We start from the raw sequence: 6,342 nt of genomic DNA, 5'->3' as shown, positions 1-6,342 counted from the left end.
CCTTACGGCATTTCCTATGCAACCTTTGATGCAATTGCTAGTTTATTCTTGGAGATTAGAGATAATGACTTGATAATAGCTCATACGCTCGAATATATAAATAGAGGGAACTAGGGAAAGGATGAGACGTCTCACCCTTATACCAGCACAATCTGGAAAGGGATGACTCACCCTTGGATGATTAACATATTCTTCAAAAGGATATAGTGTTCGGATGAGATGCAAGGCTCATGCAAGTAGTCACCCTTGGATGATTAACATATTCTTCAAAAGGGTATAATGTTTGGATGAGACGCAAGGCTCGTGCATGTAGCCAGCGGGTAGCATATTTAAGAAATGAGGCAAGGGAATATAAAAGGAAACAAGAAGTTGGATATGATGTTAGAAGAAAGTGAATTTATAATAATTTATTAAATCTAGAGGCTTATTTTATACTGTAGCATATTTTAGAAATTATGCAAGGGAATAGAAAAGGAAATAAGAGGTTGGATATGATGTTAGAAGAAAGTGAATTTATAATAATTTATTAAATCTAGAGGTTTATTTTATACTTTAGTGTGAAAGTAATGTGTAAGTATGTCTATCTTCAATTTGTAGTTGATAGTGTATTTCTCAATACTTTTTTTCATTTCTGCCTTCTATTTGCCTCTCCTCTCTCTTGACTATTGTAACATCCCTACCGTAATAACTCGTCATAATAAACCGTTATGAAACATTTACGGGTTGGTTGTAACTGAAGGTCCGTAGTAACTCAACGTAAATTATCAGTTATGAATAGTTAACAGTTAGTATTCGGAACTGACTCTTGGATTCAGAACTGATTCTTGGATTCGGAACTGATTCTTGCTATTCAGAACAAAAGGAGAAAACTAATGGGATAGGAGGAGGCTTACAGTTTCGGGGAAACATTCTGATAAGGGAAATGTTTTATCTGTTAATACGTTTTGTTCTTTTTTTTGGAAGCACCGAATGACTTCAACGCCATTTTTTGGAGTCGGCAGAGATTTCTCAATTTGTTGATCAGGTCTTCCGGAGATTTGAGAAATGAAAAACATGGTGGGCAATGTGTAATCAGCTGGAGTCTCCACGGCAACAAAGAGATGAGTTTCGTTACAAGGTTCTGGAGAGGTTCGACAGCGGAACTATTCGATTGCGTACAGAGGGCGGTGCATAGGAAACAAAATTTGACTTCCGTTTAGAGAAAGTCTGGTGCTGCTGCCTTGTGTTAAGGTTTCCCATTTGGGAGCAGGGAGTCGGCAGAGGAGGTGGATGTATTTCGGATCTTTCATTTGCAAGTAAAAAATTCGTATTCTGAATTTAGGTTACGAATTCTCTGAAATCATTATATGTATCCCTTGACTGAAGGCGCAAGAACACCCAGAAAATATGTTGGCAGTTAAAGTTATCTTTTGCGTGTATTTGGATTTGAAGCCTGAGGAATCGCTGAGAAGGTGAGGCAGTTGCTGCAGTTTCTTTTGCTCTTTTCGGTTTCAACTGTTAGCAAAATGAATGCAGTTGTGAAGTCACAGGTCTGGCAGCCCTGTAATCGCAAGCGTTAGAATAGTGAGAGGCAGGGACAAAGATCCACAGGCGAGGTTACCCTGTCCTCTGAGTGTGTACATCCTGAGACCATTATTCCAGTCGCAAGCAAGCTTGTTTTTTCTTCTTTGCATTGTGTGTCTGTGTTTTGAGAGGAGGGAATGAGCTTGCGAAGCGCAAGAACTCGTCTAAGCAAGTATGAGTTGGGACACACCCTTGGTGAGGGCAACTTTTCCAAGGTCAAGTTTGCTAAAAATGTGGATACTGGCGAGGTTGTGGCTATCAAGATCCTTCTCAGAGCTCAACTACTCAAAAACAAGATGGTGGAACAGGACCTCAGCATGCGCTATGGCGACCAGTTCCTGAAGAACGTGGAATAAACGTGTGGACATAAAAGCTAAGTATATGTAGTTTTTCTTCTAGAAAATTACATGTGAATCTTGTGTTAAATGCTTTAAGAATCTAGTTAACCTTCGATGTTTGAATATGTATTACATGCATGAAGCTATTCATGTATTTATGTTGTTATAATTCTGTTTGCAAGACCATGGGAATACTCGTGTACGAGTATTAATTTCCGACTTGGTTTTAGAATGCAGTTTAATATACAAGAACGACCATGTTTATTCACTCTTTTGCTGCTATTTATGAAGATTTATCTTGGAAAATAGGAATCTGGTTTTGATTCTTTTCTCGGTTTTACATGAGCTAATGAGTTGGAACTCTCTTGAAAAGAGTTATACATTAGTAAACATTGTGGGTATATATGCTAGTTAAATAGTAAGTCATGCTTGCTTACGCATATGAGTGGATGCTAAAGAATCTCTTTCAGACATTGTTTATTGATTCTTTAATATGGTATCTAATATTGTTGCCCAAGCTTGTTGTCAACAGCATTGACAGGAAACGATGGCGGTTGGTGCCAACGAAAAGTGATGTTTAAGGTTGTGGCAGGAAGAGGATCAAGGGTCCATGCAGATGAGTTCGAGTTGCAGGAACATACATTGCTAGAACAATCATGCCACAAGGAATATTGTATGTGGCGGTATGTAAGTGAAAGATTACATGAGAACTGTATTAGCCTTTAGCTAGTTATATGACAACTTAATGATAATTCATTGTAACGATTTTATGACAATGGTTAAGGGATGGAATCCCTTATAAGCCATTGAGTGAGGGGTGAAAACCCTCACAAGCGTTTAATAATAAGATTAAATGTTTGTTGGTTTTCACCCTACGGGGTTTCCAGGGTAAATTGGTGTTCAAATGGTGTGATTGCCTCTTGTGTCAGTTTGATAATGATGAGTCCTTGATGTTGATGGTTCTTTATTTGATGTGACAACCATAATGTCCTAGTACATGATTATTTAATATGGTTAAGGATATCAAGAAATGGATGCAAGGATTCATGAGACAGTTTATGTCATTACGCTACCACAGTGATGGTTAAAGGTTAGGCAATGGTTATGCAACTTACTGTCTTGATGGCAATTTACTTGATGTACTAATGAATATTATATCTAATGGTTAATGATGAATTGTGGAGTTGTGGATTGGTTAATTACTTGTGGTAATCTGTATAAAAATTCTAACTCCCTACTTTTACATGCGAGGTTACCGGGGTATGTGACAAGTGGTATCAGAGCTAAAGGTTGCAGTACTGGCGCCTTTGGGAATTGGTAAGCGGAAAAGAAATTGAGGTACGTCGTTAGTGGGCATTAACTCATGTATGAGTCAACCATTCACATATTGATTTATGTAGTACACTACTTTCGGCGTGATATGTGTGACTCATGTTTATAACCGCTTTGAGTAGTAAGTAATAAAGTTGTTGCATAACTACGTTCATAACATTGGATTCCTGATGCGGATAAAAGACAATGAAACTTTTGTCACACTTAAGAACAAAATTGAACACTCATTATTGAGGGAAGTAACAATCAACTACCAAGTTTTGATTTGCAAATATGGCAATAACAATGATGCATGTAATGAACATGATTGAAGTTACAATGAACTAATTTTAATGAGTCAATGCATAAATGTAGAGTATGGGGAATGTCCTTGGATATGATGATATAGTGTTTAAAAAAAAAAAAAACATTGTAAGCACCCCTTAGACTTAAAAGTAAACAATGAGGCAAGTAGTGAGACTTGATTGTAATAACTAACTTTTGATTCGGTCTTGTCATGGATGCATGAAGACGATTGGTAGTTGAGATTGGTTAGTGTTGTATGACTAACCCATAGAACTTATATGCATTAATTGAATTGGACTTAAGATTATTACAATTCGTAAACAAGTGAATGTTGACTGATGTCACATGCATGGAATGTGTGTATAAAGATTCTTACTCTCTCTGTGCTATAGTTCTCGTTGTTTATGAGAAGAATTCTTAATTTTATTCACCATGAGAATGCATGATGAATAGTATATTCTTATGTCTTAATAGATTTAATGATGTTACCCTCTAATTAATTGAAATCCATTAGCATGGTATGTGTTTATGTTAATCATTAATTGTTGGGAGATAAAAACCATTGGAGCCTCGATTTAATGATGGTTGAATTTATCTCTACTATGGGAATGATGGATTTCTTATGCATGTTGCATTCCAGTGTGAAGTTAATTGTAGAGGCATGTGCAGTGAGTAACATTTCTAGGACCCATTCATGGTATAATTACATGTGATAATTATTCATAAATAGACTACCTGTGTTAATACAGTTGTCAGTAAACTCTAACTAACTTCCCCAACTATAGATGCTTCCAAAGGAAATGGAAGCAAGGAGAAGGAAGAAGACCGTGCTGTAGGGACAGATGGAGATGGGAAAAAGAATCGCTAAGTCTGGTGATGACCAGATAGAGCAAGCTTTGAGTGTCAGAATCTTGCAGAAGACTCTAAGTCTGGGGATGACTAGATAGCGCTCGATGTGCATGTGAGTATTCCCTTGACCATGCTTAAGGAGTTGGAAAATGATAACTATAGTGTGTTGATGTTAATGATTTTCGTAATGTCTCCTTGAAGTCATTATTCTGAAAAGGTCACATAGTAGTGTTATGATAGTTGTTGCATCTAGCATCAAGTGGTAACTCTGGTGCATGTGTGACACTTAGGAGATTATCCTTCTAATTGCATAAGTAGAGCAATTGCTTTCGGTAAGGGTGGTTCAATTTGTTAGTTATGCATGTTGAACCAAGGAAAAGATAAGTAACTCTATTCTTTATAGAGAATAATCAGTTGTGTTTTATTAAATAGTTGGAAATATCATGGGGTTGATTTCTACAGTAAAGATTGATTGTTTATATGTTTTCTTGGTAGAGAAAATATGATAATACTTGCAGTAAAAGATTGATTATTTTATATGTTTTTCTTAGTAAAGAAAATAGGTAGTTCCTCCTATAAGGACTACATGTGAGTCTTGTGTGAGAAATGTTTGTCTCTTGTCATTTTTTCTTGGAACAAAATCCTTGCTAAATATAGCCAAAGTACCTTCTTGAGAAAAGAAGATAAGGCATATAAACGTCCTGAGGACATAGCATGAAAGGTGGCCAAGTTTTCTTGAATTAAAATATGTATTTTCATTTGATAAAAGTTTCTTGGAAAATATATATATGCTAATTGCATTATGATTCTAGTTAGTTTCTAAGTTCTAGTGAAATAATTATGCATTACATGCATGATAAAGATAGCTAAAGATGTGCTTCTAGGCACATAGATATTAATTTCTAACTTTTTTGAAGAAAGAGTATATTACATATTACATATATACATAAATATAGTTTCATTCTAAGAGTGTGCATACTTCATTTATGAAGATAAAGGATTTTATGAGAGTTTTCTTGAAAATAAAAATAGAGGTTCTTTCCTTTAAAGACACATTAGAATAGTGTTCATACAAGAAACAAAATCCTTACTTGTTTCATGGAAAGAACTATGTGCAATGAAGTAAAGTAATTGTGTTAGGAAAAGACATGTTGCATAATGGTAGCTATTGTGACTTTGGAATTATGACTCTGTGTGTACATAGAGGAAGTGATCATGTTAACTTTCTTGAAGACAATAATCTTTTGAAGAGATTGTCTTGATAGATGAGTTGTGTGATTTCTTGATTTTGGATGGATAAGTAAATCTTGTTCTGTATCTTGATTTTTATGCATAAGATGGATATCTTTAATAATTCCCTGAAAGGGAAGATAGAAGAATGAGGTTAAAATGACTTCCATTAAGAAAGAGGTATGTAGTTTGTTGTATGAAATGATGGTAGTATTCTAGTGAAGGGCTTATATGATAAGCAATGGTATGCACAAATATTAGTCATTGTGATATAGAGTTATGTTCTTTGTATGTTAGAGAGATTATGTTTAATTATATTAACGATGCATGACCAAAGCTAGCCATAGTAAACATAAGATAATACTCCATTAATGACGATTTGGATTAAGGCAACTGACGATTTGGATTAAGACAGCAGACTATGGCAAAATTGGAAATGTTTAGATTATTAACTCAACTGTTGTTGACATTTATACATTGATGAATATTTGCATATGCTTTTATACATGACAATATTGTATGCATGAAAATTCTTGGAAATTGAATACGTGTTAACTGATGCATATTTATAACTAAAGTTGCTGATGGGATTAAGTAGTGGTAGCTTAATGGCAACAAGGAAACTCGTCACGTAAATCGCTGCAATGTGAATTGCAATTATAAATGAGAAATTATGATGTTATATGATATGCATGAATTATGTCAGTTTGGAAATTTGCATGCATACAACATGTATGATAGATAT

Source organism: Pinus tabuliformis, chromosome 7 (genome assembly GCF_031772625.1).
Source record: "Pinus tabuliformis cultivar Carrire ecotype Pingquan chromosome 7, CPIR1, whole genome shotgun sequence".
Lineage (NCBI taxonomy): Eukaryota > Viridiplantae > Streptophyta > Pinopsida > Pinales > Pinaceae > Pinus > Pinus tabuliformis.
This window is presented reverse-complemented; position numbering follows the sequence as displayed.